At 35.3% G+C, this 27,764-nt stretch overlaps 1 long non-coding RNA gene and 1 pseudogene across 1 annotated transcript; both read right to left on the bottom strand.

Moving 5' to 3' along the window:
* Positions 1-11,030: 11,030 nt before the first annotated feature.
* LOC106799758 (probable WRKY transcription factor 39) lies at positions 11,031-13,370 on the bottom strand (annotated as a pseudogene).
* A 12,588-nt stretch (positions 13,371-25,958) lies between these two features.
* Positions 25,959-27,284, bottom strand: LOC121173440 (uncharacterized). Its single transcript, XR_005888338.1, has 3 exons — positions 27,155-27,284; positions 26,829-27,023; positions 25,959-26,600 (listed from the first exon to the last, which is right to left on the bottom strand). It is a non-coding gene; the product is annotated as an uncharacterized lncRNA (long non-coding RNA).
* Positions 27,285-27,764: the final 480 nt, after the last annotated feature.

The raw sequence follows: 27,764 nt of genomic DNA, 5'->3' as shown, positions 1-27,764 counted from the left end.
GTTTTCAATCAATTCCATTGCCTCTTCTGGGGTCTTCAATTTAATTTTTCCCCTAGCAGAAGTGTCAAGTAACTACTTTGACTGTGGCCTTAACCCATCAATGAAGATATTAAGCTGAATAGGTCCAGAGAATCTGTGAGTTGGAGTTTTCCACAGCAAGCTATGAAATCGTTCCAACGCTTCACTCAATGGCTCATTAGGAAACTGGTGGAATGAAGAAATAGCAGCCTTTCCCTCTGCAGTTTTTTACTCAGAAAAATACTTTTTCAGAAATTTGTCAACAACCTCATCCCAAGTCTTCAAACTGTTGCCCTTGAATAAGTGTAGCCATCTCTTGGCTTCTCCAGATAGTGAAAATGAAAACAAGCTCAGCCTAATTGCGTCTTCGGGCACATGGGAAATCTTGACAGTATTGCATATCTCGATATATGTTACCAAATGTACATATGGGTCCTCGTTGGGTAGACCATGAAATAAGTTTCCTTGTATCAACTGAATTAAAGAATGAGGGTAAGTGATGTTATGTGCCTGAACCTCTGGTCGTGCGATGCTTGTAAAGAATTACGGCATAGTAGAACTAGAATAGTCCTCAAGGGTTACTCTGCGAGGTTGATCTTCAGCCATCCTGTGAGCTTCAGATGCATTTGTATGAGATTCCCTTGGTTGTGGAAAAACAAAAGATGACTCCGATGAACAAGGCTCCTCTAGAATTGGTACTGCCCTTTCTTGCAAGTTTTTTCTCGTCCTTTTCTGCGTTGTTTCGTCTGCAAGTAGCTTCAATCTCCAAGTCCAAATCAACCAAATCACCTGCAAAAGATCTAAAGTGCATACAAAGCACTAGCAAGAATAGTGGTTAACCGATTCAAGAGAAAAACAAATTTTGTACTAACTAAATATTCACAAAAACAATAAATCAAAGAATAAAGAATTAATGCCTACAAACTGAACTATACTTCCCAAATGGAAAGAAGTTCCCCGGCAACGACGCCAAAAACTTGTTCCGTCGGCTCCACTAGTTACTGTGAATGCGACATCTTATCGGCAAGTGTACCGAGTCTTGCAAGTAATAATAAAATGGTAAGAAACCGAGTATCGAACTCAGGGAACTTGTTTCATTTATTGAAGCATCATTCAATAAGCAGGCATTTGTATAAAACATTAGTAATCATGAATAAACTCTAATGTTTTCTATTCTAATTGCTAATTACAAAAAATATGAGCAAGTGGGTGTTAAAACAGATAATTAAAAGCGTTGGGTCCTCCTATTGAGTTACTTGAAGCAATTAAGGGTTTTTCTCTATTCAAAGATGTTTATGTGTTCTATGTTGAGGGCAAACACTCCAAACCATGATTCCTCACGTGAATGGACTAATCCTATTTAAAGCTTGCTCTCGGATGTCTCGTCAAACTTAGCCTAAATGGATTGCATTACGATTATAGCATAATAAAACTAAATTGCTACACTTCGTGTCCAAAAATACGATAACCTAGCCCATTCTATCCAGTTCTAAGGATGCAATACATTTTCTAATGCTAAAGCTCCTAACTTTACATACAAATGAGTGATCAAGCCACAAGCATGCAAAAATTAAGCACAGATAGAAACATTGAACACACAAAACAACTTTAAATAGATAGGATAAGAATTTACATCAAGTTCTCAGTAGAATTCCCCAACAAAGGGGTTTAGCCATCCATCACAAGGCAACACCTTTCACAAGCAAGAAGTGGGTTATAAGAGAAAACAACAGATTACACAGTGGTGGGGATGTCTCCTCCACCTCTAGAAACCTAAAAATTACTCATAAACCTAAGATCTTCTTAAAAGCTAAGGTTTTTTCTTCATTGCTCTGTTTTGCGCCTCTATTCTCTATTCTTCACACTCTCTACGCTCTATACTCCTCTTTTTCTGATTTTCCACTTCAGGCTTTAAAAGGGCTTTCTGTCCTCGAAGGTGCGCTTAGCGCCATTTTCGCGCTTAGCGTGAGTAAGTGAACTTTGGCTTAGCGAGCCAAGCGTGCTGATAATGCGTTGAGCGCGTGCTTGCGTGGCAAATTCCCTTCAGGATTCATCTTACTTACAAAGCGGGTTGATGCCTCGCTTAGCGGATGATACTCGCTAAGCGCATGGGCCATGCTTAGTGAGACACCAACTGCTGCACCTTCCAATTTTTCTCCTTTTTACCTGAAATTGAAGTGGAATTTGCATTAATTCCATGTGGAGAGTATCTACTGAGCATAATTTCAACTAAACAAGAAAATATTTACGATCCTACAAAAAGAACCATAATTTGGAAAAAATTTATACATTTTATAAAACTTTTCTATACAAAAGTTAGTCATAGATGACGACTAACAAGGGGAGTTTATGGTTAGTTTACAACTTTTGATACGATAGTTGGGGTCATGGAATCCAATTATGGGGTTGAATGTTTGTCCCTGTTGCATGTTTGTTTTCAAGAAAAATTGTGTTTTAAACTAATGGGATGCAAAATATTTGTTGTTGATGAATAAAACTGTGAATGATGTTGTTATTATATTGATTTGGCATTTTTAGGAAAAGTATTAATTATAGAGGAGACATTGCCCAAAATTTTATATTTTTTCTCTCGTTTACTTCTTTTACTAAATGTTAAATGGGCTTAAGAGATTCTTGCATACTATTGTTTTTCTCTTTAATTTAGAATTTTCCCTAAAATATTCATCCTGTTATATTATTAACACTATAAGAAAATACACTTTCAACATCGATTATTTATGGTATTCTACATCGATTTTGAAACCGATGTTGAAAGTACCGATGTTGAATGTATTATTGTTAACATCGATTTTTGAAAATCGATGTTAACATAAAAACGATAACATCGGTTTTCTAAATACCCGATGTTATACACAAAGAACTACAGCAAAATAAGTGTATGCATGTTGAACATTGACATTGGTTTTCTAGTAAAACCGAGGTTAAAGTTATATATTCACATTGGTTTTGTAGTAAAACTGATGTTATTTTAATATATTAACATTGGTTTTCAAGCATAACCGATGTTAATATATTACACTAACATCGGTTTCACTAGAAAACCGATGTCAACGTTTATGATGCATACACTTATTTTGTTGTAGTTCTTTGTATATAACATTGGTTATTTATAAATAACAGGTTAACATCGGTTATTTATAAATATTCGATGTTAATATACACACGTTAACATCGGTTATTTACATAACCGATGTTAAGGTTCATGTTGACATCGGTTTTTGTAAATAACCGATGTTGTTTACTATATTAACATCGGTTTTTGTTAACAACCGATGTTGTTTTGAAGTTTTTTTTTATATAAACTTTCGGTTTTTACAATAAACCCAAAATTGTACCTGTAAAATGCAATTTTAGACCCAACTCACAGCAAATAAACATTTTATTTTGCTTTGAAGTAGTTTTAATCATAATAAACATTGAATAATTGATTTATCATAAACAACGATCAGCAAATGAATTCAATGTTCAAATTACATAGGAAATGTCAAAAATGTTAAACCAAAGTAAACTAAGCTAAACTTAATGTCCCTAAATCCTAGGTCTGATCTCTAACTCAGAGATAATACTGTGCCCACTGGATCCGCAATGCCTTTAATCTCTCTGGCTCCAATGGTCTTGGATCGTTAAAATACTGCATGATGAAATAAATGATAATAAGTTAATAATGTAATACAAATTATAATAAAAAATAGAATTTGTTTGAAATAAACCTACCGCTTCCCAGTTATTCCTAAAACTTCCTAAAATGATGGTGGACATCCAGTGCATGACATAGTAGTCGCACTCAGTACTTTCTTTTTGTCTATTACACTAAATACATAAAGAAATTTGGATATTAATTAAACAATTAGTGTACAGACATAAGTGGAAGTTTTATGTAAATGACGTACCTTGACGACAATCCACCTACCAGGAGCCTTTGATTTAGGCTGTGGAGCATCATCAAGACCTTTTAAAGCATTGTTCCATGCGAGTAACAATTAAAAAGTGGTGTTGTTGAGGTATTTGAATGCAAATGCATTGAAAAGAATATTGACTTGTTAATTAACCCCTTAAGGTAGTTCCTGACCTGTTATGCAATGAACAAAACCAGACAACTAGGTGTTCATTGGGCACAATGACCAGCATCTGCCAGTGTCCGTTGCAGTGGGGATGAATATGGGTTAGTATATTAGTAAACATTAATTAAATTCAGTTATTTTGTGTGACTTACCCATTGAGGTAGGCTCCAAGATAGACATTGGTTTTGAACTCTGCATTCAACTCTTTATGTAACATTCAGTCTCAAAATGCAATTGCCCAGACCTCTAAATGGACTGTGGCTCGAGGAATCCATAGATATTAGAATTCCCTGCTCGCATACTTGTTTCAGTCAGATGCCTGTTTATGTTAAGTCAAAGTTAAATATTTATGAATTGAAAGCAATAAATTAGGTAATTAAAAGTAATCTAAAATGACTTACAGAATCCACAACTATAACACTGATATGTTGAGACATTGACCACCGTGTGCGATTTCGGAGAGGTCTTTATGCTTTATGTAGAGCGGGAAGTCCTGATTAAAGACCCCGAACACGGTGGCATCCCATGTAACTTGGTAAGGCCTCAAGAAAAGCTCTGGAATGGTCAATGTCATCAGATAAAGCGGATCATCGACCTCCGGATCGGGCTTTTGAGGTGGTTTTGCCGGAGACACCATTGCCTGTTCATGAAACAAAGTTAAATGGCCTAATTTGAGGCACACTGAATGAATTAATTCAAAAAGAAGAAACATATAGTAAGAGTAAAGTACCTGCTGTGATAAAGACTTGACCAGATATGTCGGCCAAGCAAGGAAGGTGTGAATTGCCTGCCCCACTAAGGAAACCTCATCAGTGAGTACAGGAACTGGAGCATATGCATCTGTAACCTCCTCCACACCCACCTTTACTTGGCTAGGCAACAAAGGAGTGTTATGAACAATAGTGGATCCCTCATAAACTCTCCCCAGGGAAACCAGGCGGGCAAGATCTGCTTCGATGTACAAGCCGCACCTATCTGAGTCACCCGTCTCAGGATCGTTTCCTGAGGGATCAACACAACTCCCCTTTGTGCTTACTTGAGGACCCGAGGGACCAACCAGAGGCTCGGGAGGTAGTGCAAGTCCCTGAGATTGCATCTGGGACTGAATCTGGGACTACATCTAGCTGAATGATGCCATGAGTTGTTGCGTCACTTTTTCTGTGATGGACTCCTCTAGCTGGTCCCTGATTTGTTGGGTCAGCTGCTGCAATTCTTCAGGAGGCAGGGAGGAAGAGTTGCGGGATGTCTATGGAGCCGATCCAAAGTATTGCTTGATGGTGACACCGGCTCCAGCAACACGGACACGTCCAAGGTGCTTTGGACGTCCAATAGCAGCAGTGAGGACATCATGACATCCATGGGGGATGAGGGATCCCTGTGTCGCTTTCTCCTTAAAGGAATCCTACACAGAAAACACACAGTTGTACATGACATTCACAAAATATTGAAATATAATTCTAATGGTTAGTTGAAAATGACTTACGATCTTCTCATCGATTTCCTTTGCGGCCTCAGTCGTCATCTCCCATGTTTTCTTCGTGCGGGCCATCTTCCACTTCACGTGGCATCTGATCGGGGATGGAGGGTCGATGATGCCATCAACGCTTCCTGACTGTGCAGCTTCCTCTAGCTTCTTCTTGGTCTTCTTAGCCAGGAGCTTCTGCTCCAAATATTCATAAACCCCACGAGACAAAACGTGGGGGGCAGTGTTCTGTTTCTGCATGGCCTGTGCCTTTTTGTGCACATCCTGCAAAAATAAAACAATAATCTTTAACATTGCTAGAATGAAGTATAACAAGTTAATGTTTTTTGAAAAATAGCTTAAATGGCAAGGAACATACCTCCCAAGAAGGGTCTCTACGAGTCTGGCAAAACTGGGCCCATTTTTCCTTGCTTATGTCGTATTTATCACAGACAGTGTCGTCCACACCGTCCTGATCAGCTGCAAGGGCCCATTTCCTCGTGAGGTCTAATTTAAACTGTCTCCATCTCTCGCCGATAGTCTGAAGTAACTTTCTTTTCGTTCTACTGTCAGAAGCCTCTGGGATTTCAAATTCCGCCTGACAACATCAAATAAGGTTTATTTGTTATAATAATGTTTTTTTGGCTATTAATTAAACAACATCAAACAAGAAAAGAAAAACAATCTCATCACCAGGTGCTCTAGTAGACAACGATCGTAGACGTGAGGCTTTGCGTGTCCGCTTCACAGAAGACGACGAAGTCGATACGTCGGAAGAAGCAGGAGGAGGAGGAGCAGGAGGGGAGGCAGGTGGAGAAGCCATGATCCTTTATACAATAACATACAACAACATACAAAATGTAAATTTCGATTACAGATAAATATCAACATCAACAGTTCTTTATGTAACTAATCTGGAATAGTGGGGTTCGGGGGTGCTGATGCTTTATTATTGTAGGTGTCTGTGTGTGTCTCTCTCTGTATGTGTCTGTGTGTGTGTGTGTGTGTGTGTGAGTGTGTGTGTGTTTGGACCAGCAGCAGAGAATGACACTCAACCCAAATTTTGCTCAAGTGCTTGCTAACAACATTCTCAATTGCTAAAATACCGTACATCAGCTTTGAAAAAATCAATTTCTTAAGAGGATAAGTCATAAGTGAGTGGCTAGTTAGCTCAGTCTAGGCTACAGAGAGAGCTTTCAAAAAAGGATAAATCAAAAGAGGATAAGTCATAAGTGATTTACTTGTGGTTTTTAATTGTGATTCAAAAGAGGATAAGATGTAATAGTAGTGAAAATGACTAAGGAGACTTGTACGCATACAATATACATTGATAAACTATTGTCCTGCATATAGTTAGTTTCTGTTGCTCTCCATGTTCTTCTAAGTTGAGTGGTTTTCTCTACTTAGTGATATTGGTCATTGCATGTTTTTCTCGTTCTAAAAAAAAATCTTTTATGCTTAATGAATGAAGTTTTCTGGTATGGCAATATATGCCCAATATCAAAATTGAAGTTGTCACTCTTTGCAGGTCTCTAAACAATTTTTCCCTGATATAGCAGTAGGTTTTGAGGACCCACGTGTAACACTTACCGTTGGTGATGGTATGGTCAGCTTCTCCATATTTTTTTATGTTCCTTAACTACTTTACTGTTTAGGACAATTTTTCTCATGATAGATTGTCTTTCAATGATCTAGGAGTTGCATTGTTGAAGAATGTTCCAAAAGGAACTTACAATACAGTTATAGTGGATTCATCCACCCTATTGGTAGGGTATATTGTAGTTCCTTTTGTTTTCTAGTCTTTTACAGTTAATATAATATTTTTTTAATTGAAGTTATATTTGATATCTTTAAGGCCCTGCTCAAGAGCTGTTTGAAAAACACTAAATGTATTCAAAGTTGATCTTCCAAGTTCACTACAAGCTGCCCTTAGTGGCCAGTTATTAGAGATTGAAGGTACAGACAAGAGTGATTGGGTTCTTAGTCTAATTAAGATATTACCATACAGCTTAGGGGTCAAGACATGCCTTAAATCTGGACAGAATGGTCTATCGTGTGTATGCACTGCATGCTGGAAATACTATATCGATTAATGATATGACCAAAATAAAGTTTATAAGTAAAAGACAATTTTTACATTTTGAGTTACCTTTTCAGGTTGAACTAGACCCAAATCCAAATATCTAAGGACTAACACTACAAAATTGCATTGCAAGGGATGGTTTTAATTTTAAGCTTCCAATTACAAGGATTTGTGTAACTTATTGAAGTTAGTGAGCTTCAAATCACTACCTCCTTAAGATATTAACAATGGCAAATACTCATAGTCACAGACAGATGTTGAATGACTTAGTATTACAACTAGCTATTCAAGAATCAAAATCAATATTTTAAACTATTTTTCCCTCAGGGCATGACCTCTTAATATAATATCAAAGCAACTTTTACATCATATAACTTTATGAATAAGAAAAATCTTCCTTTGAGTCAGTCAATATTCACTACTATAGCAAACAAAGCATACATATGAATTATAAACCAAAAAGTGTAGCAAACAAACCTCAGTATCTGCAAGATTACGCAAGGGAAGTCCAGCAAACAAATCTTTGTATCTGCAAGATTATGGTAATATAGAAAGCAATTAACATAGGTAATAAGTGAGGTTGTTATGCATATAGGTAGAAGACAATGAGGTTGTTAAGCATACTTGTAATATATGTTTTTAAAATCTGCTCCTAGTTGTCAGGGACCTCCTCAAAATAAGAAGAATGATATGAGGATAATAATTTTATGCTTATCAGTTAACCAACTTCACCATTAATTAAATTTAGCTACATTCTCAAAAGAATGTAGGATATTTTGTAGGATAGTTCTTTAAATTGTTTGATCTAAAGGTTTTTGTTTCCTTTTATTTCCATTACAACATCACCATACTTTTCTTTGCAAAAGAAGGGGAAGGTTGCATACTAACTCCAATGAAAGAAAATGTTCTTCCACCCGTGACTGTAAATTTCCAGCAAGGACTTGGCCAGAAGTTTAAACAGCCAGCTGGAACTGGTATTTATTTTTCAACATTTGAGGACTCTGAGTTATTGAAAGTAGGGGACATGGATATCTATCCTGTTGCAATTAAAGCAGATGCATCCTCTAGCGACCATGATGAATCAAAATCAAATGAAACTCCATCATCCGGTAGCTCAAACTCTCAGATAACTCAAGCAATGTTTGAGAAGGAGAAAGGACAATTCTAGGTGAAGGTTGTGAAGCAGATCTTGGTAGCCTATGAAATCATGTTGGAATAGGTCTATTTTGTTGCCCTTTTAATACCTTTCAGGTTACATTGTAATCATGTTGGAGAAAGGTATAGATCTATTTTTCTCGTTTATTTCTAATTTAAACTTATTCTTTCACTTTGAATCTCTAACATAGGTTTCAAGTAAAAGAAGGACCCAAATCACACAGGGGGGCAGAAAGGCACACCTTTCATTAGGTGCCCTCACTGCCTTGGTTAGAATAATACTATTCATGGGCTTTCACCCAATAGTTTAAGTGTTTGGGATAGTTGATTTATAACTTTATATTAAAGCTTCCAAGACCACGTGATCTAGAAGAATTTGATCTTTGTTGCTCCCATTCTTTTAAATAAAAGTTAAACTTTAGCTAAAGGGTAGGCTACCACATTATCCATGCTTCATGTCCAAAGGGCCTTCGCATGAAGGACATGACTTATAAACCATATATTCATGTACTTTCACCCAACAACTTTGGTGTTTGGAATTTGCTGGTTCATGACATCTAAAGTAGAATTAAATTGATTTATTTAACTCGATATAAATCAAATCTAGGATTGCTTCCTTGCCCAAAGGAGAACCCTTGAAACTCCATTGATACCAGCCCCACCACAGGCAGCTTCTTCTTCATGCACAAGGCCTTTCTGTCTCCACCCTCTCCCCTATGTTTGGTGGTATTCTCACTTCCATTCCAGCAGATTTAGCGTAATTTTCAACAATACATATGGGAAAAAACTGAATTTATTTCTTCTAAAAAATAAAATCAGCAGCACATAGGTGCTAGATTAAGGAGATTAAGGGAGATTAGTGAGGCAAAAAACAGATACAGATGAGGAGGGCAACAATAGAGATGAAATTAGGATAAAAGTAAGGAAGCAGAAACTCTTTAAATTAGTTTACCTAAAAGCCTTTTCTTTTTAATGTTTTCTTCATCAAAATAAAGCTCTTATTTTATTTTTTTTAGAGCTTTTTATGAATAAATGATGAACTGGGGTTGTAACCAACATACAATGATAGTTAATGCGGTTTCCAGCCCCACAACCTGGCATGGTTTCATTTTCCTGAGCACAACACAATAGTGCAATAGAAAATGGGACAGTATACTCCTTTGGATCAAGTGCTAATTCCTGTCTTGGCCATGGGGACCAACATGATGAGTAGCAGCCACGTCCTATACAGAAATTTAGAAGGAAAGGTATTCGTATTGTCCGTGTATCTGCAGGAGATGAGCATGCAGTGGCAGTTGACTCAAATGGATTTGTGAGTTTCATTGAACAAAAATATTTCAAATTCCAATTTTATTTGCTATCATTGGTTTGGCCTATTTAAGGGCTTTGGCTCAATGGGATTTGGCAGCCTCGGATTCCTGGATAGAAAGGTATCTGATAAAGTATTGAAACCTAGAATCTTAGATACCTTGAGAGCTCACCATGTTTCCCAAATTAGCACTGGCTTGTACCACACTGTGGTGATCACTAGCAGGGGACAAATATTTGGCTTTGGAGACAATGAAAGAGCACAACTTGGTCATGAAACATTAACAAGCTGCCTTGAGCCCACTCAAATTTTCATTAAACATACATCTGAAGATGTAGAAAGCACCTGAGGCTCCAAAAGCAATGACTTCTTTTTATTTGTGGTTCTGGTATACCACATTGATCAATACTGTTAAAGTTTACTATTCTATATTATAGTACATTATAATTATATTGTAGTTATTAAGAATAACAAATAACATGCAACATTGTCACCATTTTCCAATCTCTGGAGGAATCTTCCCGGAGAAAGTCTTTTGCCCTCACAGCTCTCACAATTTATGCTTGACATTATGATTAAAGGTTGAAGAGGCATGATGGGCAAACAAATCCAGACAGACCCAATTAGGTCCTCTAACATATAGGGTCTGGACACCAAACCAATTATGGATTTTAGTTTTCAAATTCCTTTCTTCTCATAAAAACTAATTAATCGGGTTTAGGTTAGTTCAATTTCATCAATTGTGAAACAAGAGTTCAAATCGAATATGGACAATCACAAAGAAAAGAATGGGTCCAGTACAAACCAAAGACTCGTTAGAGAAAAGAAAGTTCCAGAATATTTTAAGGATTTTGTGTTTCAATAATTTATTTTTACTCCTGTTTAGCGTCTGAGATGAGCTGTATTGTTTCTAGAATCTTCCTAGAGGAATCTTCCCAATATCTCCAAGCTCTCACACTCACTGATTTCAGCAGGTATTGGCCCTAAGAGTGCATTTAAACCTGCCCTTATAACTCTAAGCTGCTTCAACTTTCCTATTGATGATGGAATTCTTCCGGTTAAGTTATTGCTATAAATGACTAACTCCTCAAGTGATACTAAATTCCCAAGCTCCTCTGGCACTTCACCAAACATGTAATTTTGACACAAGTAAAGCTTTCTAAGTGTTGTAATTTTCCAAATAGGGGTCAGAAGGGGTCCATGAACCCTATTTGTGCAAAGGTCCAAAACCTCTAAATCAAAACAGTCAACAAAACCATTAAGAATGGGGCCAAAGATGAAATATTTTGATAAATTCAACTCAAGAAGCTTTGGAAGATTACAGATGGAAGGAGCCAAAGCACCAGACATATTGAGTTGGTAAAGTTTCACAGAATTACCACTCAACCTGTGTAGTACACACCAGTCCAATATAAGGAAAGGTTTCACAGAATCAACAATGAACACGGGACAATTGAGAGAGGAGGTTCAAGAAAAAGCAGAAGATGACATAATAGGACAAAAAAAATTAAGAGTAGTACCGTGTTGTGAAAGGAAGAGGGAAAAACCAAGCCACTCTTCTCACTAAGCTACTCTTTCTCATAACCAGGAATGACCACACATTTTAGTAGTCTTACTCGGGTTCGTTGGCTTTATTTGTCTCTCTCTCCTAAGTTTGTATAATGTTTGTTGTGAAATGCTCTTACTCATAAAAATTTAATTTTCTGTTACAAGCTTAAACTTTTTTTAGCATGTATTTACAGGGAAAAAGGCTTTGAGTTCAGCAAGTCATCGTAAAATTGATGACGTTGATGATAACTTAGACGAGTTTCTTGAGGGGATGTTTTCGTGATCTTGGCTAATTTGATTGTGGTAACAAAAGGATTCATCAAAAGAGTTAAGAAAAACTCCTATTGAGTTCTTGTATTAGAGATACTCTAAAATTGAACTAAGCTAAAATAAACATGTAGTATTTAACTTAAACTTATCATATTTTTTATATTAAATTATCACATTAAGTAATGCCACATGATATCTTTTTTACATTTACAACAACAAGTTGATATGAGATCTATTTAGAACAAGTTGCAGAATTTCAAGAAAACATTTACAAACATATATTTGATATGAGATCTTACTGACAAGAATAAAAGCAACTAATTAAAGAAAGATTTGCAACATGAAAATATTCATGAATTTTAACGATAATCTTCTTCCTAGTCGTCTTCTTTCTTGACTACCCTACTGAAGTTGCACATGAAATATCAAAAATTATGTGAAGGCTCTTGAATTCACTTGAGAAATTCCAATAAGTCAACTATACATGTATGCTTAGGAGTAAATTATGTGAAGGCTCTTGCGGCACCTTTACTGATCATGGGGAGGGATATCCGCAAGTTTGTTGCTGGTAACAGGCACCTTAACTGATATTTTCACTCTATGTTTCCTGCAGAGGACGCACAAAACAATTAATTGAATGTGAAAATGAACTTTAATATTTGAGATAACAGTCATTAATCATCAATGGTTAATAGTGTATATGAGACAGTAACACCAGAACACAGAACGAGGGTGAAGTCAAATGGAATGCACTTTCTCTTGTGTTGTTGTCAATTCTGATAAGAAGAGTGTGCAACTCCTAGTAAATGGAAAGCACTTCCATTTCCATCCATGTTAGCCACACTTCCATCTATGCTAAAGGAAGAAATGAAAGACCTAGTAGACAACGACATTGATGGTGTTCAGTTAGAGTTCTCAAAATTCAAATTTACGACACTATTGTTCCTTCGGAACATTATTTCTGCTTCATGTTTCATTTGTTGTTGCCGAAGGAAGTGGTAATGTGTTCATCAAGTTTGTCGGGTAAGGTTTAGAGGGCTTCTCTCATTGGAGCTCAATTCCAAACAAAGTTTTCCCATCATATAGATTTAATTTCTAACTGTTTGACCCAATCCCTGAATTGAATTCACAATAAAACTTGTATGAGGAAACTCCAAACATTTTGAATTCGGTTTTGCAAATTTGGTTGTCCAACAGAATACTTTCAGAAAAAGGGATTTGAAGTTTTTTGTGCTTCCTTACTCTTGCATGACCCAAACCACTATTTAAGAGTGAAACAACTTTCTTGAACCTCACTATAGCCCCTGTAGTTTCCACCATCAAATTCCTACAATGAACTTCATTCCTTGGCTGATACATCATACTTAGAACTCAATGACAGCTCTCAGCAGCTGCTCTGTTAGCTTCTTCAACATCCTCCATATTACCCTCTATCTGGGGTAAAAAAAAAGATAAAAGGAACTAAAAAAAACCCAACACACAAAGGGACACAAACCTAAGATAAGAACACCACACTGCCTTCCTGTAAAGAAAATTCTCTTCTTCTTTTTTCTACAAAACACACTGCATATTTGGACCCATGTGGCAGATTAGGATAAAGAGACCCACATAGAGAGAAACCCAATTTTCACCAAACAATATCTTATTTCTAGTTCAAGTTTCAAAATTTCAGGTCATGAAAGTGTTAATTATTGAAAATAACCAAAGACCTAGTAGATGTGAGAATTATTAACTGGGTGTTGAAGTGGCCTTCTAATTCTAATACTAATATTGGATAAAAGTGAGCAAAGGAAGCAGACATTTTTGAAACAAATGTGGCTACTCAGAAATGGCACCCAGTTTTTCCAGTGAGACAAACTAATAGTAAAAGCATACAGGTATAGTCAACAAACTTGCAGATAGTCAACAAACTTCCAGTGAGAAAAAGTAATAGTAAAAGTGCAATATACGTCATAGAATAGCCATAACAGAACTAGACCAACACCATTGGTGAGAAGAGTAGCTTGGGTAGTTTATTGACAATGTGGAGCATCTAAGTGTAATTGAAATCAACAGTTTTGCTACCTTGAGCATTGGGTTTATGTGGCCTTGTGCTAGGTATGGGATGCACACAGAAAAAAAAGCAGAGACAAATCAACAGAAGTAGCAACTTGGCATAACAAACTATAAAACATGAACACCCACTCAAACTTAGCATACTTCTACCATTGTGCAATAACCACATCACTCCTTCCAAACTTAGCATACTTCTACCATCGTGCACACAGGTACAACAACCCACAAAGAACACAAAGTTGACCTACGTACCTCACGGAGAAAGCTTTGAGCTTTGAGCACCGACGAGGGTTTCAGCACCCTAGTACCTAGCAGAGGAGTGTATGTAGGGTTTTCTTTGAGCCACAGTTCCAAGAGTAGTGTAGGGTTCTCTTTGAGTTTTCTTCGATTGGGGGTTTTGTGGGTTCGAGCGAGCGGTTTTCGGCAGTATTGAAAACAATGTGGGGGTCGAGCGAGCGGTTTTCGACAGATTTCAGGTGGGAGGAGAAAGAAAAGAGAGACTGTAGGGTTTTCAAGCGTGCGGGTTGTGAAGTTTCAATGTTTTAACTTATAAACATAACAACATCGGTTTTTTTAAGGATAACCGATGTTAACTGAATATAGTTAACATCGGTTTTTTAGAAAACTGATGTTAACATCAACAAGGTAACATCGGTTTCTTAAAAAACCGATGTTAAGTTCAACTCTTTAACATCGGTTTTGTCAAAACCGATGTTAACTCTATGAAGTTAACATCGATTTTTCCAAAATCAATGTTAACATATTCATCTTAACATCATGTTAAAATCGGTTATTTAAATAACCGATGTTAACATGAAGTAGCTAACATCGGTTTTTCTAAAACCGATGTTAAGTAACTCCTTTTATTTACAAAAATGCCACCATGCTCTCGTTAACATCGGTTTTTGCAATAACCGATGTTAATTGAGCGATGTAGAAAGCCTTTTTTTAGTAGTGTAATGGTTGTTATATGTGATTTATGTGGTCTGAAGACCTGGGGAATGTGAATCTTAGGCATGAGTTTATATATGTATATATGGAATGCGATTGCTTATGATGTTGATTATATTGAGATGAAATGATTGTTGATGTGGATGACGACATTGAGATGAAACGATGTTGATGATGACATTGAGATGAGATGATGTTGATGTTGATATTGACAATGTCATTAAGATGAATGCATGTTGTGTATGTACATGGGGATGCAGTGACCTGTCTAAATATCCCTGGAGAGGGAAGGGGATTATTTAAAATTTTTAACTATTTAAGGCCAATGCATTGGTGGTGCCCATGTTTCATACTGCATAATTGTGTGGAAATAGTATAAACTTTGTTAGTAAGTACCTGTGGTTTTTCATGAGGAAAAATGCTGGTACTTGGGGTTATGTTACTCGGTTTGGAACTCCCTTGAGACTCATGCTGATCAACATGGGGAGTAGTGGCCTGTGCACGACAGGGTCACCTCAACAGATTACTGCCTAATTTTCCTAAGTGAGATTATCATGAGGACACTCTTAGGCTATTTTTTGTGAATGGTACCAGATTGCATTTGAGAGTTGAGTCAGGTGCATGCATCATTCTGAGCATAATTAGTTTGAATTGTTGAAAAGTTGATGACTAATTTTTGTGTGTATGTCAAGCTGATGTATTATTGAGAATAAATGTGATTATTCGTTATTTTTTCTTTCTAATCATTCTCATCCGATAATTGTTGATCTTTTACCATAAACTCACCCATGCAATTTTGTACCATATGGTTAGTGCCTGTGATGATCTCAAACTTTCGTTTGTAGGAGCAGATGAGCAACAGTAGGTGTCTTAGAGGGAAGTCTTTTGTTGGAGCCGCTAAGCCAACGTGATAGCATTGGAGTTTATATATATATATATATATATATACGTATTTGTGCCTTATTTGGTGGATGTATATTGCAAAAAATTTACGATCATTTTCATAATCAAATTAATAGAACTTTCACTTAAAATTGAAATGTTGCATTTTAGAGTTCATGATATCGTGGCGATGAGGTGGGTCGCTACACAAAAGAACTTAACATATATATATATATATATATATATATATATATATATATATATATATATATATATATTATATTATATTATATGCATACAAATGCCCATGTATACAAAATTTCTAAAGGACCTGCTCATAAAAAAGAGCAAATACATAAACAATGAGAGCATCATGGTGGAAGGTAATTGCAGTGTTGTGATCCAGAGGATTCTACCACAAAAGTTTAAAGACCAAAAGAGTGTGACCATCCCATGTTCTATTGGGGAGGTGTCAGTAGGTAAAAGCTCTCCTTGATTTGGGGATAAACATCAATCTGATGCCCCTATCTATGTGCTGGAGGATAGGGAATCTGAAGATTGCTCCCACTAGAATGATGCTTCAACTAGCAGACCGTTTGATCACCAGACCATATGGTGTAGTTGAAGACGTCCTTGTCAATTAAGAAAAGGATTATAATATTCCTCTAATACTGGGTCGTCCATTCATGCTTATTGCAAAATGTGTTGGATCAAGTGGTCTCGAAATAATTAAGAAGAGAGGGTTGAATTAATTATGAACGTGTCTTGACAAATTAAAAATTTATCCTTATTAATGTTACTAGATTCAATTAGGCTTTACTACTAAGTTATGAGAAAGTAAAGTGGAAATAAAAAGTACATAGCGAAAAAGTAAAGAGTGTAGGGAAGAAGAAAACAAACGCAAGATTTATACTAGTTCAACAACAAACCGTGCCTACGTCCAGTCCCCAAGCAACCACCGGTTCTTGAGATTTCCAATAACCTTGTAAAATCCTTTACAAGCAAAGATCCACAAGGGATGTACCCTCCCTTGTTCTCTTTGAACAACCAAGTGGATGTACCCTCCACTTGAACTGATCCACAAGAGATGTATCCTCTCTTGTTCTCAGTATTACAACCCAAGTAGATGTACGCTCTACTTGTACCACAAAGGATGTATCCTCCAATGTGTTAAGACAAAGAATTCTTAGGCAGTTAGTCCTTTGAATCTTTGTAAGGGGAAACAAAAGATATCTCAGGCGGTTAGTCCTTTGAAATCTTTTGTTTAAAGGGAAGAGGAAGAATCAAAAGAATTCTCATGTGATTACTCCTTTGAATCTTTTGGCAAGAGGGAAAAGGAAGAATCAAAAGAATTCTTAGGCGGTTAGTCTTTTGAATTCTTTTGGAAAGAGAGAGAAGGAATGAAGAAGAAGAATAGCACAAGTTTTTGGACAATGAACTTTTCTTGAATAAAGAAAGTTTTGAACAAAAACTCTTAGAAGAATGCTTTGAATGATTGAAAGAAATCTGAAAGTTGTGTCTTTAAAATTCGTGTCATGGTCACATATTTATAGCCACTTGATGGCTCTTGAAAAAACAAGTTAAAAGTTGTGACTCTTGACAATTTTTTCAAAATTAGTCACTTTTTAAAGTTGTGACTCTTTTGAAAACTAGTCACTTTAAAAGTTGTGACTCTTTTGAAAACTAGTCACTTAAAGGTTGTGACTTTTGAAAAAATCTTTAGAAACAAGTCACTTTAAGAATTGTGACTTTTGGTAATTTATTTTTCAAAATAAGCCACTGGTAATCAATTACCATCATAGTGTAATCGATTAGACATCAACAGATGTGACTCTTCATGTTTAAATTTGAAAATCAAAACGTTTAGAAACACTGGTAATCGATTACAAGTATTGTGTAATCGATTACACAAGTTTGAAATGATTTGAAAATTTTTTATCACAAGTTGTGACTCTTGAAATTTGGAATCTAACGTTTTAAAACATTGGTAATCGATTACATGATTATGGTAATCAATTACAGCTTTGTAAATCAGTTTGAAAAGAATGTTGGCTACTAGTAATCGATTACTGCCTTCTGGTAATCGATTACCAGAGAGTAAAACTCTTAGTAAAAAAAAATTTCTTTGAAAAATTCTCTTGAATAAAATTGTGCTATTCAATATTTTGAAAAACTCTTTTAATACTTATCTTAATTGAACGGCCCTTTGATTCTTGAAACTTACTTTGATTGAACGACTCTTTGATTCTTGAAACTTGCTTGACTCTTGATTCTTGACTTGAGTCTTTGGCATCATCAAAATAATCTTGGAAAGCATTGCTTCCACAAAATGCGTTGTGGACATAGGGGATCACAACTTGGAGATGAGTGTGGAGGACCAGAAGGCCACCTTCAACTTGTTTGAGGCAATAAAGCATCCCAGTGATAACAAGACATGCTTTAAGGTGGAGACAATTAAGTAAAAAGCTGACCTTGTTGGGCGGCACCTAAAGTTTGTGTTTCTAGAAGATGAAGTCAAGCCAGTTGTGAATCCAACAGCCCCTTCCATTATCTCCCGGGGCCAAGGCGAGTCAAGGCTCAAACCTCTCTAAGCGCTCCACCTCTGGTAATCTCTCCTCCAGCCACCTCTTCTACAGTCGACAAGCCTTTTTCCTCCTCTTCCCAGCAAGAGCATCAAGTCTAGATGATGTAGATCCTCCATCATGGTCATTGCCTCGTTATCCAAAACCTACACCAACTATCCATTCATCTTTCTATGGAGCCTCCACTAATGATGCCAAAGGCTCTTCTACAGAGGGTTGTCTGGCCAAAAGTCCAGCTCTCTTCTGTAGGGGGGAGACCCCTCTGGCATGGGTAATGATGGAGCTAATGATGATCACATTACGGACATCACTATTGCATAAGAAGCTTGGGATCCAGGGCCAGCATAGAATTGGCGCCGATTTTGATTAGAATTTTTCTTTATTTTTAGTTTTTATTTATTTTGTTTTAGTTTATTTTATTTTCATTTTAAATTCCGCAGTTTAAATTCAGTCATTTAATAGTTTCAATTTAGTTTGATGCATGATAAAGAAGTAGGTACTTATTGATTGGTTGCAACACATTTTGAGTGAATCAATTGCATGAGTGAGATGAACTGCGTACTAATCGATATTTTTGTGAACTGTTGATTCTTTCGCAAGAAAGCGTCAATGTAAGTGATGAAATGTGAACTAGCAGTACAAGAGTGAAAAGGTTACTATTTCTGACAAAAAAACATGGAATGAGAACCTTCATACTTCAATGAAAACCGGTAAGTTGTGTGAACTTTCAACTGTGAGAGAACAACTAGTTTTAATTTTCTGATTTTGTATGATTGTTGGATTGCTTGAAATGCATGTATGATGTGGAGATGATCAAGGCCTTATTTGTTATTTTATTCAGCTACTTAGTCAAAAAGTCATCCTGTGAATGAATGCATGCATCCCTTGTACCTTTTTTTGAGCCTAATGTAAAGTTTTTGTGAGTGAAACCCAAGCCCAAAATGTAATATTTACTGACTACCATTTCTTAGGTTGTAGGAGAGTACTCATGGATCCAGACAAACTCGTCCCAAATTTGGCAGAATATTTTTGGGTGATTTTCTATTACAAGAAAATGAATAAACAACACAAGTTAAATTGAGTCATAAAACATGGTTTTACTCCATCCCAACATGAATGTCTAGTTACATTTGCAAAAAAAGAAATTAATTAAAGAATAAAAGTTAGGGTAAACCATCATTATAGAAAATAAAGGTGCTGAAATGAGTAGAAAAGCAATAAGGTTGGTGTTGTGAAAAATTCTAAGTTGTGGTTTGTAAATAATTTGGGAGAATGAATGCTCTCGTAGATCCTAAGCTTTGAATCCTAGAAAAACTGTGATTTTTTTGTTAGCCCAGCCATGTTACAAGCCTAATAAAGTCCTTAGTGATCCGCATTGTGCATGTATGATAGCATTGACTAAGATGATGTGCAAACTTGGGAATTTTACTATTCAGTTGTTATAATTGAAACACTTTTACCGAGACACTTGTGGGATTGAGAGAAACACTAGCCTTGTGAGGATTGAAGTTTGGTGATTATTCCTTGTGATCTTTTATTCTTGCTAACCATTTCATTTGAAGTACATCTTGTTCCACTCCTTTCATGAACTTATGACAACTGTGAACTTAAGAATTGACCGATGAAGCTTTTAAAAATGTATGTAGTTATCTCATGAATTGTGATTGGTAAACTCTGAACTTTTTCTTTTTGTTTGAGGACAAGCAAAGTTTTAAATTTGGGGGAGTTTGATAACCGCTAATTATGAGTATATTTTGGGGTTAAATTATATAGGAATTTGTAATTTTTCTCTCCTAATTTTTCCTTTTTGAGAAAATAATTGTTAAATTAACATCATTTAAGTTTTTGTGCTGAGAATATTAAAAGTGATGAATTTATGATGCTTAGTGAGTAAAATAAAGCCAACAAAAGGTAGGAATAATTAAGGAAAACGAGCTAATTAAGGAAAGCAGGACTAATTAAGGAAATCAGGGTTAATTAAGGAAGCACGGCTAATTAAGGAAAGCATAATAATTAAGGAAAATAAACTAATTAAGGAAAGTATGAATAATTAAGGAAAACAAGCTAATTCAGGAAAGTAAAGGCGAACTTAGTGCAAGAAGCCCGCTAATTTGCACCTATAAAAGAATGAGAAAGAAGAAGGAAAATACACACAGAAATTCCAAGAGAATACAATTTCTTATAAAAGACAAAGACTAGAAGAAGGAGAAGCAAACATTGGGAATCATTCCTTTCCTCCATTCCCTTTCTTATCTTTTCTCCCTTTACTAAATATTCCCCACTTACAATTATAAAGCCTCCATGACAATTTCAATCTTTGTTGTACTGTACAGATATTTAAAAAATATTTGGATGCCTGCCAACTTTTGAATCTTTGTTGTACTGTACCGGTTCATTGATGTTGCTCGTAGTCAAAAGCTTCGTATTTGGAGAGGCAAAACTACATAATGTAGTTTCCCTTTAGTTATTTTTTCCATTTGTTCCACTGGCTCTGACAAGATGCAAGCATGTGGAATTTCCACTTTGCCATCTTTTATTGCATCTGGACTAAGTTCTGGGCATGGTAAATTATTGAGAATGAGATTAAGGAAGATTCTGTGATTATATATATATTGTTGTCCTTAACGATCTTTAATTAAAATATTTATTTTTAATTTTAGAGATTTAGTGCAAGACATCTATCTTAGAATGTTAGTTATGACATTTTCAATGTCACAAAATCAAAGCTTGAAAGCTTGAAAGCTTCTATTTCAATCCATTGAATAGTTTTTAATTTTTATTATTTTTCTGTGTGTGATGCAGATGGCAAAGGAAATATCAGAAAACAAGAGCTTTTTCAGGCTTCTGTAGCCCTCAAGGTGATTTACAAAATGTCATAAAATAGTTGTGTTTTCAAATATAATATCATAGCTTCTCTATACATATTAAGCATTGCTCCTGTAAGGGAACTGTTTTAATTTTTGTTTTTTTTCTTTAGATCACTTAGTGGTTATACCTTTCCAATCTTAGAACATAAATTTCTAGAGAAACCTAGGTAGACTTTCCTTGATAATGTTGTACACATAAGTTAAAGATGACAGTCTTTGGCCAAAATTTAAGAGGTGTATTCTTTGTTTCGATGCAACAAGTGAAGATTATCAATCATCCAGATATGCAGGTTTCGCACCGATAGGTCTATGGAAGTTATAATATTTACTATTCTGAATATTACTGTTAGTTCCTTATATTGTCGTGGTTTAACTTTTTGTTCCTCTAAATAACATTTCTATCGTTGCTGCTATTGTCTTCAGGTGGTCTACCGAAAATGGGGTAAATAAGAATGGATCTCTAGAGTTGCACATAATCCTAGTTGAGTACATATTTTTTGAAAGTCCTGAGGTGGTGAGTTTCGCAATGGTTTTTCTTGAATTTATTTACTTTCAAAGCTTAATTTTTTAAAATCAACATCTGTATAAAACTTTTCTTATCTGAGTTTTTTGTAGAAGAAAAACAAGATTGGTGATATGTAAAGGCTGTTCTGTTTCAACATTTAATAAACATGGATTTAGTTGGCTAACTTTAGGTTTTTTGGGTATGCTGGTTACATGAAGATAAAGGGAATTTGGAAGCCAGAGCGTGGATGTTAATTTGGAGAGTCAAATTGTTAATTGTTTAGTTGTTATATAAGATTTTGAATTTGAAGGGATTAAGGAAAAATCAGGCTGGGAACATTGTGGTTTTGATGGGAAGAGTTTTTAATAATGTTGGCCAAGTAAATTAGGTAGGTGTTAAAACTTAAAATTAAAGAAAACTGGGTATGAGATGAGAAGAAATTGCCAAGGTTCTTTGGGTTCAAAATTGGTTTATTTGCAAAGTGTACCAGACTATCAGGTCATCTCTTGCCCATTGCACTTTTAAATCTTATAAGGCAATAACGATACGAAAGTAAACACTTGGAACTCATTCACAGTTTCATTTTGAACCACTTTTTCAGTGTAGATGGCAGGAATGTTTGATTGCTTTGGTTGGTGTACTTGGGATACTTTTTTTCACAGTGTTAATCCTCAGGGAATCATTGATGGACTCAGGAGGTTTTTTCATCTGTTCATTGTAACAAAAATTTAAGATAGTTGATAGAATAAAATTTCTAACAAACTCAAATGATAAATTATCTTAAATAGAATTCAGAGCCATATTTGAGTAACAACAGAGCTATTTTCAATTTCATCAAAGTTCATCATTTCGACGGTTAATTTCTTTCTCATTTTACTTCTATGTCATCCCTAATCTTGTTTTTTTATTACTTCTTTGAGTTCTAAGGACTGGTGAACAAAAACCTTCTCAATTATATATGTTTCTCAGTTTATGTGGCCCTTTAAATTCTAATTTTTTCATGTACCCACTATAGTGTGGATTATATTCTTAGGGTTAAATCTAGTGTTTTATTATGATAGCTTCCTTCTAGTTATGACTTCTTCAATAGGAAAGCACTATAAATAAATTAAGGTTGATTGGGGGAGGTATGCAAGGATTTGTGTCCCAATTGATGCATATAACTAGTCATTGGAATTTAATTTTTGGCTACACAACCATTAATTGGGACAAGGTTTTGAATGAAGGCCTGCATGTTATATGTGCTTCGTGTAGATGGATTATCAAAATGTTTCCTACTTACTTTTGATTTTAAAAAGAAAAAAACCACATTGATTGTGCACGAAAATCGTCTTAGAAGGGATGATCTTTTAAAATAGTTATCAAGTCAAAATCATCCTAGAATAAATCACTTCTAAGATGGTTGCAAGATCCAAACCATCTTAGAATCAGACAAATTCAAAGACAATTTTCACGTGATAATCCCCTGGTGCAGCGGTAAAGTTGTGCCTTGGTGACTTGTTGGTCATGGGTTCGAATCCGGAAACAACCTCTTTGCATATGCAAGGGTAAGGCTGCGTACAACATCCCTCCCCCATACCTTCGCATAGCGAAGAGCCTCTGGGCGATGGGGTACGAAATTTTTTAATCGTATTAGAGGATAACCCCTTCTTAAACGATTTGGACGTCACAACCGTCTTCGATCATGAGTGATTCTAAGATGGTTTCGTTCTTGCAACTGTCTTAGAAAGAAAGGATACTAAGACGGTTAATGGACCATCCTCAAATGTCATATGATGCTAGCTATAGTGATGGTCAAAAATCGTCATGGAATGTTGTTTAGGATCATTGTTGTATCTGTGTTTTCTAGTAGTGTAAGATTGTGATGTATCTTTATATAATTAAAATAAATTTTTTACAAAAAAAAATTATAGATTTTTTTATTGTGTAGATTGACGATAATAATATGATTCATTGTTGCAAGTACTAACAATATATATTATTTTTTATACCAGCAAAATTATTTGTTATCATATTGTTATTGTAAACTTGTAATATCTATACTAACAAATCAATAAGCATCAGGCCTGCCTTTTTTCAGACTTGAAAAGTTTCTTTTATTTAAAGTAAAAGGTGTTTGATAATTTTACAACTTTCTAAGTTTAAAAATTACTCTTAAAGAAAAAATTCATAGGTTGTGTGTTTTTAGATTTTTGGAATTTAAAAAAAAAAAGAAAAATGAAAAATAGGAATTAAAAGCTCCTAAAGGTAACCTTTGTAAAATCTCTTTCTTCAAACTTTTCATTAAAAGAAGTTACTTTAATTTTTTAAAATTTTATTTTCTTAAAATTGTGTTTAGTATAACTTCTGCTTTAAGAAAAAAAGGGAAAAGGAAAAGAAAAAAAAATCTCAAAATTTGGACACTTTAGAACATGTAATCAAAATAGTACTAGCAATCTGCAACTATTAATATGTGTTGAAACTAGTTGTCTTAGCACATTTATAAAATCGTTTTATTGATGCAATCTGTTGTTTTTGTAATTCAACTATTTTTTTTAGTCGTAGCAGAAATGATTATCCTATTAATTTCACTGTCTTCTTGAAGAAATTGAGATATCAACTCAATTTGTTTCTTTAAAACCAAGTTCCCTAGGAATCTTTAGGATGAAGTTAAGTAAGTTCGATCACAACATTTCAAGCAAAAATATGCAATGTGCACTAACATGTGCAAAGATAAACAAATTTACGCAATTCTTTTAAGTACTAAATTCACTATTATCCTAAACTATTTCAAGCGACAATAATCAACTTATGATAAAATCCTCAAAGGTGACGTGCAAGATCGAAGAGGTTGACTTAATCATTATGTTGAACAATGGGGGGGAGGGGGTGAGGAATTTAATAAAGGAAATGTTATTAGTTGCTTTATGAACTGACAACATCACTTCACATTCCTATACCCAAATACTGTAGTTACTAGAGACATTTATTTTTTTAATATATTTTCCAAAGAAACTTTTAACAAAAATGCGTCGGGTTTAGGAAAATTAGTAGTTGCTTAACTTTAGGCATATACACTAGCATGTGAGCTGAGTCATGCTCTAGAACCTAGTGGCATGGCTTTTCCCACATAATTGCATCTTGGATTAGATATCCTACAATAACAATAATACTAATAAATAATAATTTTGTGTTTGTTTGTGAGAGTGAGTGAAGAGAGACCAAAGGGGTAATGAATGTTGATTTGAGGGAAGCATTAGGGGCGTCCCTCGGTACACGCCGAAATTGGAGCTGCCACATCTTGTTATAACATGGTTTGTTACACTGATTCACGCGAAGTTTTCGATGATAAATCACAGACTTGTGGGGTTTTGGGTCAGAGGATTGTTTTCTTTTTTTATCAGAATCATGAGGTTCAGTGCTGGTAATTTGCCATGTGGGTCGTCCTAACTAGCCCACTTGCTTCCTCTTTACTTCCCTTTGTGTTTGTGTGTGCTGATAACATGCAAATTTGTTAGTGCATGTGTCATATGTCCGTGCCAAACTTGTCCTCTATCTACCACGTTAAATCAATTATAGGAGTAACCTTTACATTTGAGTATCATCATGGTACAAGAAAACGTTCATTTTTTCCTCTTAAAGAAATTGTCACTCCTCACCACCGAATGGGTAGATCAGCTGATATTCAGTTCTTGTAACTTAATCAGAGATTTAGTTCTGAGTATTCCATATGCAAGTTCATTAAATACTCGAACAAAAATTTTTATCCATAATAATTTTATTCGATTTAAATAAGATTGTCTTTAGGATAGGATATTTATAATTTAGACTGTTACTTCACCTTGATTTATTAATAAATTAGCACTAGCATGTTCTAAACCAATATTTGTTTGTAAAAGTGCAAACCATATTTTTCCTATTCTTTTTTTATTTTCTGTCGTTTAACCTACATCTAGGAACATAGAAATGTACTTTTTTAAATTCCATCTTTTCCCTCTTCTCATAAATGTAGTATGTAGAGAAAGAATGAAGAAAGGAGGGTGTAAGAGAAAATGTATTTGATCAAAATAATACCAGTAACATGCTTTACTTTAGAGTTTGTACATCAACCACAGTTAACAGTTACAAGTACTATATTGACTATATTAGTAACAATAATTGTGTTTAACGTTGACCATAATATCTCTCTCTGTCACTGGTTCTTAGGGAATCAAGCATTTTTAGTGTGCACATGCTTACTGATCTGACACCAAAAAATCGTATTACGTCTTTCAGTGTTAACAGAAAACGATCACAATGTGCTCTGAACAACTAGGGACAGGTGGTAGTCTGAGATAGAATACATCCTAATATATATATATTAGGATTTTGGCAAATCTGATTCGGTTTGAGAACAAAATTTTCAAATTGAAAATCAGAACCTCCTAAGCACTTGAGTTTGAACAATCATGAGCAATAATAGGTGGATTTAACATATTCATAGATATATACTAAAATGATCATATCATACGAGACTTGGTAGTGTAATTGCCATACCTACGCATGAAGCGATCCACATATGATTGATGATAAAACTATATGTTGCACAAGTCGTAATTATAATTTACAAAAGTTATATATTTTATGGCTTCAAATCATATAGGCTAGGATGTTATAGCCATGTGGCATGTCCATTTGAGACATTCTTTATAATACTATGTCGATTCCTTAACATGGGTACTATGTATGGGCAATATGGTAGTTATGCTTCCTCACATAAATCATATTAGAAATTACCAGTTGATTGGCTGAACTTCATTTTCTAGGCGCATAACCAAAAATCTGGAGCGAACTTTCACTACTCCTGTAGTACCTACATTGGTAATTAATATTAATTTTGACAACTATTTCAACTCGAGAAGAAAAATTTAAAAATAAAGAGAAAAAACTATAGATATATAGTGGATGGAGTTCATAAAAGCACTGAAAATTTATTGCAAAATCTGACTGGAGAATTAGAATGCAAAGGGAATATATAATGACAGTGTTTTTGGTCCCTATGATGGGTTAATTAATCACACAATGCTGTCGCAAGTCTTACACTATAGCGCGGTAGCATGCATGCACCTTATAGTATGGTCCTTGAGCCAAAAGGTGTGAATTTAATTCGAGAACCTTTCAGCGTAATAGTGCCACTTATCCTCTTCAATTCCCACTAGGTTCCGTGCAAATTGCAGCTTGCAATGGGGTCATCAACATCCTCTTATCTGTTTGCCAAGGAGAGAATTTATTGCGCCTACATCAATGAAACAAGAACAACTGATGACCATAAAACTAAGGAATTTAAAGGCATAATGGGGATAATAGTAATACCCAGATTTCATTTCCCATCAGTCCATTCAACGCTACAATCTGCAATAACATCACCTTGATTAGTCATGGTGGGTGATGAGAACGTTTTTGAAAAATTTTACTTGGAAATTATGTGACCACGATCACTAGCCCTTCAATTTTCCCTTTCAAACTATTGCGGGTACATTAAGTTGTTAAAGGTTCATTACCTTAAAGAATAAGAGTGTGAATATTGTAATTATTTGGATGGAGGAAAGCCCAATCAGGATTCTCTGTAGTCAAAGGTGAGGCCTTTGTCAAACTGTGTGGCCCAATGGATGGTGGGGGAAGATCACAGGGACCCATTTGCGGAAGTATAATAGAAAGTGGGTACCACTTGGAGTTAATGCCTTACCACGTCTTCCAACAATTCATCTTATTACCTCACTCACAACCTAAAGTTGGGTCGTCCTATCAATCTTAGCTGTGAATGAAATGGATACCATCATAACATTAACACTCTCTCTCCATAAACCTCACAAAGGACCCCATTTTCAACTAGTGATTCAATTAATTTACCAAAGCACCATTTACTATGCAAGATAATTGATAATTGTGTAATTTCGAGTGGTGTAGTTCCATCCACCTATGTTTGTGCATTTAATATTATATGCTCTAGGGGCAATTTTTTTTCTAGTTGGAATTT

The sequence above is a fragment of the Glycine max genome, chromosome 1 (assembly GCF_000004515.6).
Source record: "Glycine max cultivar Williams 82 chromosome 1, Glycine_max_v4.0, whole genome shotgun sequence".
NCBI lineage: Eukaryota > Viridiplantae > Streptophyta > Magnoliopsida > Fabales > Fabaceae > Glycine > Glycine max.
The sequence above is the reverse complement of the archived record's forward strand: the minus strand, read 5'-3'. Positions and strand labels throughout refer to the sequence as shown.